General features: G+C 42.4%; 1 protein-coding gene and 1 pseudogene across 4 annotated transcripts in view; one reads left to right on the top strand and one right to left on the bottom strand.

Moving 5' to 3' along the window:
- Positions 1 to 12,912, bottom strand: part of LOC135342213 (uncharacterized) — a 38,522-nt gene that overhangs the window by 9,399 nt on the left and 16,211 nt on the right. For 2 of the 4 annotated variants that reach the window (XM_064538906.1, XM_064538908.1), the window contains exon 6: positions 8,279 to 8,576. The gene's annotated coding sequence lies outside the window, so the exon portion shown is untranslated. Of the gene's footprint in view, positions 1 to 8,278; positions 8,577 to 8,953; positions 9,189 to 9,347; positions 9,509 to 9,832; positions 9,949 to 10,152; positions 10,323 to 12,912 lie in introns of those variants that run through there. The other 2 variants (XR_010396787.1, XR_010396786.1) reach the window with 2 other exon arrangements.
- On the top strand, positions 77 to 8,157 carry LOC135342186 (ER degradation-enhancing alpha-mannosidase-like protein 3; annotated as a pseudogene).

The raw sequence follows: 12,912 nt of genomic DNA on the forward strand, positions 1-12,912 counted from the left end.
CCTGCTTAGGTACATGGACGACATCCCCCCACAGAGGGGGAGCTGTACGCTGGCCTCGTCCTCAGCACGCATCCTCACGCTAATTTCATTCACAGTGCAGCACATAGAGCTAGTCTAAAGTAGAACCATTGTACAGATAGTGACAATGGTATTGTACGTTTAGGGAGTGGTGATTGTGTGCTCCCTACTACTCACTCATCACAATGGCGCACTATCAATGGGCCCCACTGAAAAGAAACACTACAAGTAAGTGTGTGTGTGTACACATTACCCTAGTCCTAGTAGTAGTCTAGAGGTTCCCATACTGGCCTTATTGTGTACCTACCTCAGCCTTTATTGTGTGGGAGGAATTTTGGTTTGTATGATTTGATTTGGTTTCCAGGGACAAGGTTCTGGAGATGTTCAATCATGCCTACCGTTCATACATGGTGAGCCTATCACATGACGTGTCTATCTAATCACATGACTCTGATTTACGCTGCTGACAGGACTTTGCATATCCTGCTGATGAGTTGATGCCACTGACGTGTAAGGGGCGTGTCCGGGGGGTGGAGCAAGGACGAGGGGACATTGACTTTACCCTGGGCAGGTTCTCCCTCACCCTCATAGACACACTGGACACTCTGGTTGTGAGTCAAGTATATACATATAGTGTGTGGGTGGTCAGGGCAACCTCATCCCCTGAGGCCCTATTGGAGGAGAAGCTATGTAACTTATTTAGAAGCCATTACCATGAATTAAGTAGCTACTGTATTTGTCTGGAGATGGTTTCCTGTATTGAATAGTTAATATAGATGCTTCCACCAGAGGCTCCTCTCTTACCTTGACTTCCTTCCCCTATATCTGAAGCAGTACAATACACTATAGGAGAGGAAGCTGTACTCTAACTGTACTGTACATGGTAGCCTGTTACTATTAAAGGGGCAGGAGCAATCTCCCCCTCCACCAATGTACATGTATTTGTCCCCTCAGGTAATTGGTTCGGTTGATGAGTTTTCCTCGGCTGTACAAAAAGTCATGACAGACATTAGCTTCGACAGTGACTTGGTGGTATCAGTGTTTGAGACCAACATACGTGTGCTAGGTGGTTTACTGGGAGGTCACTTTGCTGCCCTGGCTCTCAAAGAGAAGGGCTACCATCAGTTGGCTTGGTATGATGGGGGGCTGCTCAGAATGGCAGTGGAAGTGGGGAACAGATTACTTCCTGCTTTCAACACCACCACAGGTCTCCCCTATCCAAAGGTGACTGCTCTGTACTCTGAAAAATAGCCAACAGAAAATGCAGTCCAAAATGTTATACCAAATTTGAAACTGGTCTCAGTCCTAAGTGTACAGTATGTCATGTGGATAATACAACCTGTACATATGTAGAAAGTGCTTTATTATAGGCAAATCTCTGTTGCAAGTGCACTGCAATCCACTGTACTGTGCAAAATTGCCAACAGAAAATACAGTCCATTCTGTACTAAAATTAAAACTGGTAGATAATACAACCGTTACATGTGCTGTATTATATTGTGCCTCTCCTCAGATCAACCTTCGCCACGGTATGGGCTACCCTAACATGGAGAAGACAACGTGCACGGCATGTGCTGGGTCCATGATCCTTGAGTTTGCTGCCCTCAGTAGACTAACAGGTGCAGTGATTGTGTGTGTGTGTGTGTGTGCGTGTGCGTGTGCGTGTGCATGCGTTGTGTGTGTGTACATTACCAAATGCATTTTGTAGCTCTAAGAGTTGTCTAGGCTTAGATTATTGGTTACATTTGATAGATACATTGTGTAATGGTCAAGCTCTTTCTCTCCCATCAGGTGATCCTCAGTTTGAGGTGAAAGCCCACCTAGCAATGGAGGCAATCTGGCGTAGTAGACACCGAGGGCACAATCTGGTTAGCTCAGTCATCAACGTACACAGTGCTGAGTGGACGAGAGTGGATAGCGGTGTGGGGGCGGGGATTGACTCATACTACGAGTACTGTCTCAAGTCTTACATCCTGTTGGGGGACAGGAAGTATCTGCAGAGGTTTGGGAAGGTGAGCGAGGGGTTATTGAAACACTTTGTTCTTATACTGTTAGAGTTAAAATTGTGAGGTAAAGGAGTTAACAGAAACTGTGTATACAGTACAGAGCTTTAATATGTTCATGCAAGGTCAGCAACTTCATTTTCTTTCTTTACCCCCTCCCCTACAGCATTATGATGCCATCAAGAGGTACATCACGAATGGGCCCATGCTGGTGGAGGTGAGCATGAATTCACCTCATCGAATGACTAGATCTTTCATGGACTCACTTCTGGCGTTCTGACCTGGTCTACAGGTACACACACACACACACACACACACACACACACACACACACACACACACACACACACACTACTATCTATTTATTTTGACTAATGCCTTGTGCTAATTCTAAGAACCAAAATTAGATTGTTTTGTGCTTGCCACCTATAGAAGAACCACATAGACCCATCCCCATTATCAGATTCTACCACCACAAACCTGGCCCAGACAATACAGGCCTGTACCTTATAAATTAAGCCTCCCTCAAGGTCAGATTTAGTTGACACAAGCCATGCACAAGCTAAGTTAAAGTATTACAGCAGCCAATATCAAGTCTAAGATAAGTTCTATACTTTATGTCAGCATTACCTCCAATGTGAATATAGCTTACAATCAGCATGGCCCCAAGTGAGTAACTAACAATAATTATTGAGTATACTAGTCGTTCTGAATGCAACAGATGAATGGGGAGGGTTGGTGCACCGTTAAAGACTCTTTAACCCATCATTCTCGACTCTCAAGGTCGGGCATCTGATTGCTTTTTTTCTACCAGTATGGTTTTGTGCTGTTTGTTCTTTTGTTTCCTTTTTTTTTTTTTCTATAGTCCCTTAACTATTACTGAAGAGCTTCCCAAAATAATGTAGACACACTGTGATAGACTATATGCAAAATAACCTAGATACAGATCGGATTGCATTTATAACTTTGAGCTGTTTCTAAGTTTTAGGCTGAGTCAGTAATTATGTGTCGGAAAGCCCGATCCCACCCCCTATACTTCTGTATATACCATTCTCAAACACACAACGTGCTATGCACGGGACTGGTTCGCCAGTCGGGTTGACGGTTCCTCAGTTGTCTAACCCAGTGGCAACAAGCTCTTTTCGAAGAGTGGGGAAATCTTGCATATAAGAGCTGGCTCAAGAGCATTTTTAAATTTAATTAGGTACAAAGTTATGATGTAATCCTTTCTGGTATTAATAAGTCACTCCAATCGTAGCAGCATTCACATTTACCTGCATGGTATTTAATCATCTCCAAGCTGTTTCACAACTTACAATCCACACTGTACTAAGCCATTTTATAGGAACGTTTAAACACACAATACCCTCTAAGAAAGAGATGGGTCCCCCACTTGTACGGGGGACCCATCTCGTGGTCTCCCGCTCAAGTGGGGAGTCACACACACACACACACACACACACACACACACACACACACACACACACACACACTACTATCTATTTATTTTGACTAATGCCTTGTGCTAATTCTAAGAACCAAAATTAGATTGTTTTGTGCTTGCCACCTATAGAAGAACCACATAGACCCATCCCCATTATCAGATTCTACCACCACAAACCTGGCCCAGACAATACAGGCCTGTACCTTATAAATTAAGCCTCCCTCAAGGTCAGATTTAGTTGACACAAGCCATGCACAAGCTAAGTTAAAGTATTACAGCAGCCAATATCAAGTCTAAGATAAGTTCTATACTTTATGTCAGCATTACCTCCAATGTGAATATAGCTTACAATCAGCATGGCCCCAAGTGAGTAACTAACAATAATTATTGAGTATACTAGTCGTTCTGAATGCAACAGATGAATGGGGAGGGTTGGTGCACCGTTAAAGACTCTTTAACCCATCATTCTCGACTCTCAAGGTCGGGCATCTGATTGCTTTTTTTCTACCAGTATGGTTTTGTGCTGTTTGTTCTTTTGTTTCCTTTTTTTTTTTCTATAGTCCCTTAACTATTACTGAAGAGCTTCCCAAAATAATGTAGACACACTGTGATAGACTATATGCAAAATAACCTAGATACAGATCGGATTGCATTTATAACTTTGAGCTGTTTCTAAGTTTTAGGCTGAGTCAGTAATTATGTGTCGGAAAGCCCGATCCCACCCCCTATACTTCTGTATATACCATTCTCAAACACACACACACACATGCACTGACTAAGAGAAACCACTAGCTCCCTTTTAGGGGTCGTAACTTGTGTCCAATTTATTTGTAGCTCTTTGATAAAGGCACCACAAGATGGTAGACTGAGATCAACAATTGTTTTTCGTGCCGTCGTTTTCTGTTTTGCCTTAATATCTCTGAACCTCTCTAGAACGGTTTGACATAGAAAAATACTTCTTAGAGGCCGTCCGTCTATTGTAGTATGCAGTATACATTTTTGTATATACTGTACTTACCTAACCTTCATGTTTAAAATGACGGGTTATGTTGTATCTATCTCCAGGTTCTGTGGGGTGACGTAGACACAGCTATACACATTCACGACATGCTTTATCATGTGATGGAGAGACACAACTTCCTACCCGAGGCATTCACTCATGACTTCAGGGTTCACTGGGGAAACCACCCTCTCAGGCCTGAGTTCATTGAGAGCACTTACTTCCTCTACAAGGTACACCGTCATGTGTGTGTGGGGTGTGTGGGTGTTTGTGTGTGGGGGGATGGGGGTGGGTGGGTGTGTGTGTGTGTGTGGGGTGGGTGGGGGTCCACGGAATTCAAGTTATGGCAGCTGAAAAGAATAATTAAATTGAGGGGGGGGGAGAGAGTTGCAGTTAATTTCAACAGCTATTAACTTTAGTACCGTTGATCGAATCTCCAACATTTTGTGATTTTCGGAAAGCTTAGAAAATTTCCTTTCAAATGATGTATTTCAATCCAAAATTTCGTCGGGGCCATAATTTGTCATTTTTTGGCCTTGGACCATGGGCTATTATTCATGGTATCGCCAAATTGGCAAATACTTTTATCGCAAATAAGAATTTGATGATGCTATTTGAAAGGTGTGTTTCTAAGCTTTCAGAAAATAATATTATTGTTGAAATTGGATCCACGGAATTCAAGTTATGGCCTTTCAACAGCTATTAACTTTAGTACTGTTGATCGAATCTCCAAAATTTTGTGATTTTCGGAAAGCTTAGAAAATTTCCTTTCAAATGATGTATTTCAATCCAAAATTTCGTCGGCGCCATAATTTGTCATCTTTCGGCCTTGGACCATGGGCTATTATTCATGGTATCGCCTAATTGGAAATATTTTTATCGTTCAAATAAGAATTTTGATGATGCTATTTGAAAAGTGTGTTTCTAAGCTTTCAGAAAATAATATTATCGTTGAAATTGGATCCACGGAATTCAAGTTATGGCCTTTCAACAGCTATTAACTTTAGTACCGTTGATCGAATCTCCAAAATTTTGTGATTTCGGAAAGCTTAGAAAATTTCCTTTCAAATGATATATTTCAATCCAAAATTTCGTCGGGGCCATAATTTGTCATTTTTCGGCCTTTGACCATGGGCTATTATTATTCATGGTATCGCCTAATTGGAAATATTTTTATCGTTCAAATAAGAATTTTGATGATGCTATTTAAAAGGTGTGTTTCTAAGCTTTCAGAAAATAATATTATCGTTGAAATTGGATCCACGGAATTCAAGTTATGGCAGCTGAAAAGAATAATTAAATTGAGGGGGGGGGGGGGGCGGGAGTTGCAGTTAATTTCAACAGCTATTAACTTTAGTACCGTTGATCGAATCTCCAAAATTTGGTGATTTTTCGGAAAGCTTAGAAAATTTCCTTTCAAATGATGTACTTCAATCCAAAATTTCGTCGGGGCCATAATTTGTCATTTTTCGGCCTTGGACCATGGGCTATTATTCATGGTATCGCCTAATTGGCAAATACTTTTATCGTTCAAATAAGAATTTTGATGATGCTATTTGAAAGGTGTGTTTCTAAGCTTTCAGAAATAATATTGTCGTTGAAATTGGATCCACGGAATTCGAGTTATGGCAGCTGATAAATTGAGGGGGGGGAGAGTTGCAGTTAATTTTAATTTGGGGGTGGGTGTGTATGTGTGGGGTGGGGGGGTGGGTGTGTGTGTGTGGGGTGGGTGTGTGTGTTTACTCTATGCATTAGCTGTACATGTATATATCACTTTCTGTTGTTTTGAAGAAAGCATCTCAGTAATTGGAATATTTCTGTAAGTACTGTAATCGACCAAAGCTTGTGATGCTACTGCTCTAACTCTACTCTATGTATTATTTTGATGGCTAAGTAGTTAATGTGCAGGCGACTGGAGATCCATACTACCTGGACGTGGGTCGATCAGTGGTGAACAACTTGAACAAGTACGCCAGAGTGAGGTGTGGCTTCGCTGCCATCAAGGACCTCAGGACCAACGCTCACGAGGACAGGTAAGTCAGGGGAACCATGTGTCTGTGTATGTACTAATAGTTAGAATTTAGTTCCCATGTAGATCTCGCAATAATCGGTACTTGTATGGCATCACAATCCTTGCCAGAATGCAAAGGTTAGATCGCAAAGTCTTAATAAACTCATTCACAAAGGGTTTAATATTCTAGTAGTACGATATCATTTCATTGGCAATCTTCGATACTGTATAGAATGGACTCCTTCGTACTGGCTGAGACGTTCAAGTATCTGTTCCTGTTGTTTGCTGACGAGGGGGACAGTCCCCTGAACATGGATGACTTTGTGTTCACGACTGAGGCCCATCTCTTCCCCTTCTCCCTCGCCAGCGCTAACACCACCCTCAATAGAGTCGTCCAAGAGGCAGTGAGTGGGTACAATACATACACAGTGTAGCGGCTATGCTGCTTCAGTATGCATTTTTTAGGTGCAGCTGCACATTGTAGGGGGGGGGGGGTAAGGCAGCTCTTTTATAGAGATTACCTTCTTTTGAATGAGGTTATGGTAGCCTGGCTGTGTGTGAGTGTGTCAGGTGTTGTTCTCTCTCTGTGTAGTTACTGGTGAAGAACACAGACCTGGTGAATATGAGCACTGTCACTGTCACCACTAGCGGACCAGACTCTTCTGGGAAGGCAGCAAAGAACAAACCAGTCGCTGACAGCTTCACTAAAGGTTCACTGAAACACACAGTAGACACCATGTACAGTAGTAGCCAATAATCCCGTCTAGTCAGCACAGTTGTAGTTGTTTATAATTATACACCCCCTCACACCCACACACACACACACACCACACACCATGAATTACCATGAATTAAGTAGCTACTGTATTTGTCTGGAGATGGTTTCCAAACTTCTACACCTCCATCACTAACCCCCCCCCCTCACACACACACACACACAGGCGTCTCCTGTTCACTGACGAGAGTGTCCTCTCTAACGAGGTGGGTAAAGGAGAGGCTGCTGTCAAATGGTATAAGAGACAAAGCAAGGGCAAACTCCACCCACTCAATCAGAGGTGGATTATAACGAGCAGGGGCCCACTCATGATGTGTGTAGTTCATGGTTCATCGAGCCAGTACAGTGGATGGAAAGCTCTCTACTGGGCAAAGTGGAGGGGAAGGTGAGGCTGCTACTTGTGCATTAGCTAAAAATAGATACGTATCTTGAAAGCCCGTAATTTGTGTTCTGATTGTCCAATTTCAAACTAATTGATGCATTCAAGAGCTCTCAGAATTACCTTTCCAGTGTTGTGCTTAGATACATGTACAAGTTTTATGATTAGTCAATATCCAATTTTAACAAGACTATAATTATAGCCTTGCGTTATTATCTAGAATTCAACTGTTTAGCTCGTAGACTTTACTGTACATTCTTCACACACACACACACACACACACACACACACACACACACACATGCGGCAGATTGTGTCTCAAGTGCTCGGCTCGTCTGGGGTCATTCAACTGTGGTCAGGTGATCAGTACTCGTGTGGGCAGTGGGTCACGCCCTCCTTCCAGATACACAAGGCACGAATAGACGAAACCAGATCACTCACTAGGAGAAAAGTGGACAAAACTGTATAGCTAGCAAATTACTGAATTATTGTCCAAATTCAAACATTAATTTTTTCGATCATTTGAAGGTTTATTGATTGAACAATAAATGATGTCATACTAATTCAATGTACCATGTACTGCATGTACAAATAATAGCATAAGAAGCGTCAATTATTATTCACTGCAAATTCAACATTTTTCGATCATTAATTTGATAGATTATTGATTGGAGAATATGAATGATACCACACAGTACTGCATGTACATAGCATAAATTATATTAGTAACTAATAAACAAATGGTCATAACAATTTGTCTGTTGTTTGGATAGTCCTCAAACTTGTGTCTATAGCAAACGTGAGTCTGCTTGGCAGTGACAGCCGCCGTACTGTGGCTTGTTCTTGACTGCTCTGAGTTGTGCAAGGATGACGTGACATCGGTACTGATGTGTGTAGGCCCAGAGGAACAACAGAGTGGCTACAATCAGGCCAGCAAGGGGTGAGTCTGCAATGAAACATTCATCAAGGCTGACATTCAAATAGAGACTCCTAAACAAGAATTAACAACCCACACACAAGTCAACAATTACACAGTAGTACCAAGGGCGTATAAAAGAAGAGAGGGCATGCAACTCCTATATGAGCAGAGTTCAAACGTGGGCGGATGAATATGCATGAAATGCTAAAAATAGAAATTTCTATTTTTAGCACTTCATGCAAATGCACACATTCCTCCGCCCACGTTTGAACTCTGCTAGCTACGTGTACTGATAGTGGAGTTGCATGCCCTCTCTTCTTTTATACGCCCTTGGTAGTACACTTACAATTAATACTTAATCAAGGTATGTAACTGATACACTGTATATATTGACCCTGACTGACCTCCTTGAGTCTTGGGCACACTAGGTTCATCCAGCTCCAGCCACTCTCACTCCTCAGCTTACCATACTTGTACACATCTCTGGTTAAACTTGGCAGATATTGTCTCCAATAGACAAGAGCATGAACTAGCAGTCCAGAACCAATCCACAGTAGCCAGGAGATGCTCACATGCTGATCAGCCATTATCCTCTGGCACGAGAGTGGTCGACCAGCTTCCCCACTTTGTCACTGAGATCTGCACGTGTGTGTGTGTGTGTGTGTGTGTGTGTGTGCGTGTGTGGAGGAAACTGCAAGTGCTGGTGTTGCCCAGCTGTGCATGTACAATGCTGACACAGGAAAAAGCATGACCTTATAATAAGTCTACAAAATATGAATGGCAGATATAAATACGTACCAAACTCAATGAAGTGGTACGGTCGACTGGCCTTGTGTAGATCGTTGCCATGTTGCTCACTGAAGTCTTTGTGTAGATTCTCGAGGTAGTTAAAGGCCAGCTTGGCAGGATAGGTGGGATCACACAGGGCGAGGTAGCATATCCCTTCCTCAAGGATGTAGCTGTGTGGGGGGTCATGTTAGTGTGTGTGCTTCAAGCTCAAAGTCATCTCCCCTCATCCACCATTAAACTGGAGTATAATATCACCAACCAAGTTCCAACTATTCTTAGACTAGTCTTAGACTACATGTACACTGGTAGTTCCTTGTTAGACAATCACTATAGAGGGACCTATGTATAACACACACCACTTACAATGTGTATGGTACAGTTAAGCAAATGCTCACAAACAAAAGGCCATCCATTGCATCAGTTTATACCATGACAGAGCACCAATCATCATACACACCACGAGGCAATAATGACATTCACAGGAGAGTGCTTACTGGAACACCATACGACCCGGGTCACACTCGATTGAGCATCGAGGGGGGCTGACTGACGACAGCTTGCGGAATATCTGCTTGGCCTTGGGTTGGTATTCAGCATAATCCCGGCCAGACTGCAGAGGGAGAATGCAACAATTCAGTTAATTCAAGCTGTTAAAGATAGCACACACTACACACGTATTATTCTAGCAAGGTTCTCTTTATATGTCTACAGAATCATGACTTGACAACTATTCATGTCACTGAGCTGCATACAGTACAGTGTCCTGATGGGACCAATGTAGACTGTACTGTATTATCTACTGTAGCTCCTCTACCTCTTCATTGACAATGGATGCTGACAGAGGTAGTCCATCACTGGCTCTGGCAATTAGTGTCAGGTGGGCCATTGTTCCTGAGCTCTTCTTTCTTCATTGCTTCTTCTTCTGATATGTACTTGCTTTATGTATGTTCTGTGCTCTATTTGGAACAATAATTATGTGTCCTTTGAACCCTTTCTTTATTGAACAATGTGTGGGTGTTGCTACAAGCCCCTCCCCCTCATGCCTCTAGCCACCCACAAAGAAATATAAGGGGCGTTCCAGACCTTCTTTTGAAATGGCTGAATCTACAACACTGAATGCTGCTAGTTCCCCACAGTTGATGGAGGATTGGCTTGGCACTGATGGTCTCTATAATTGGGAGAGGGTATGATATTCACATGGTAGATAGATACTCAATGATCAGTGCATTCTCCTAGTGCCTAGATGTACTTGTTGACCACCCATAAACACACTTGGCATCATTCATTCATCACAGTATAGTGCCTACACTCTACCTTGTCAGTGTGAGGTGTTTTATCTCATGTTGTTGTTCTCTCCACATGTACCACTCTCTGGATGGACAACAGGGAAGGATTGAGGTACGTATTTAGTATGATCACATTCTACCAAGCTGACATGCTTGTGCTCTGAGCACTTGTTGTTAGGAGGTAGACAGTGTAAAGAAGAGCACATACGGATAACTGAATGTGATACTATTCCTTAATTGAGACAAGTAGATCTACTCGTAGTATAGCCTCCTTCACCGGCCTTCATAGAAAAGAAGGCCTGCTATCGACTGCTTGCGCATGCGCCAAATTATTGGATATTTTTTCCCGTAAAATTTCCTATAATACTGGATTCATCAGAGAAAATATCCTAAAAGTCATACACAGAGCTATATAGCTAGCTAGCTAGAGACAGAGCTGTGTAGGTTTGTTGTACAGCTATTTTCTTTTGATAGAATCAGTAGCAGTAGTATAGTAGACTTTCACCAAAGTTAGTGTTAAATGGGCGTGGCCTGTCCATATAGGCTCTTGTCAGCTTTCACTCCGTTCAGACGATCGTCATCCACACTGTTGCAGGCTGTGAGTCTTTTGTTAACATAGCAGGCTAAGGGTAGCTATCAGAGAATGCTATCAAATGGGCTCAATCGAACTTTCTATCTACTTCCTTCAATCCACTTTCGTTCGTTGTGATGTCACAGTTTTACTGAGCATATACGATGTTATCCAAAACCCCCAGATACCGGGGGGATATTAGCGCATGCGCAAGCAGTCGATACCAGGCCCACTTCCCTAAGTGAAGTGGGAAGTGCGGCCTGGGATCGAGGCTACTCGTAGTAGTACCTGAAAGTATGCATGGTTAATCAAGTGTTTCAGTCTGCATGTTTGGCTGTCCACAATTGTTTCCCCTCCCCTGTGTCATGCATCACCAGTGTACTGTATCACTGCACTAATGTTCTCTTCCTTCCATTTCATGTATCTCCACCTCACCTTTGACTGACCCTCTGAAACAACAGAATGTAAGTTGGTGGGTGTTGTCAGAGTATTTAGTGTCTGTTGCATATTCTGTGATGTTTCTACTTCCCCATTATTACTCTTGTGTGTGTGCAGTGCCATAGTGTTATATAGGGAAATATTTAGTATGATCACATTCAACCTCGTAATCATTCATTTACTATCTTCCCACGTGTTTGCCCTGTGGACTCTCCCTCTCTGGATCAATAGTTTGTAAGTTGTGTTTGCACATGCACACTCATTTTAATGGTTACTAGGAACTCGTAAATTGTCTTTGTCTCTTTCCATATTGCCAACTTGGTATTAGCCGAGGCCCACACAACTTATTAGGTTGTAGTTTTAATATTCGTAGAATATACACCTAAGTTCATTAGTTGGTACGTACATTATCGTGTTTGTCTCTTCCCATGCACACACTCATTCCTATGTTGGACCACACACTGATTTGGACTACTGTAGGAGGTGAGCTTCTTACGAGTACTCAATGTCCACACACTAAAATGGTTCAGCTGCAATGTGTGTGGATGTACTGGTTACCTAGCATCATTAGCGTGTGTCCCTTGTCCTCTAGAGCTGACCCTCTCCCTCGTATAGGGTAGACCACGGCTTTGAACTTGTTGAATTCGTAATCCCATTTACGGGCACAATTTCGAAATACCACCATTGTGTACATTGTGTACATGTAAATTTGTGTTTATGTAAATTCCCCAACCAATTAAGTGCCTACTGAACCTAAAACTTGTTGCCTATTTCTCAATGTTTCCCCAACTTTTTTATTTCTTAGCTTTTCTATGCCAGGTCTAGCCACTTGTTGCTATGTGTAGTCAGTCCCATACACACCAGCGTTCAACTGATCTGATGTCTTGTATGTGTATTAAGATTAAATCTCTCCCTCACATGTACCATTTGACGTGTCTCAGTCTTGGATTAAGGTATGTTGTGATTGTGTGTGTCTTATGGAGTGCATGTGTTGTATTGTACGACAAACAAAATCATACATATCAAAGTTGTACATGTAAGATGCTTTTGTTGTACCGTTTACCGTCCCTTCCACTGACCCACCCACTGACCCTTCCATTATCTGCTATTGCTAGTACTGAGTACCTGTGTGTGTACTAGCCAGTGTGTGTACTACCAGTGTTCATATCACTCTCTCCTCACATGTACCCTCTGTGGACTGTTACTCAACAACAGCGCGTGAGTTTATTGCATGTACATATAATGGCGTACTAGGCTGACTTGTATACATGTACTACTG

This window comes from Halichondria panicea, chromosome 10 (assembly GCF_963675165.1).
Source record: "Halichondria panicea chromosome 10, odHalPani1.1, whole genome shotgun sequence".
In the NCBI taxonomy this organism is placed as follows: Eukaryota; Metazoa; Porifera; class Demospongiae; order Suberitida; family Halichondriidae; genus Halichondria; species Halichondria panicea.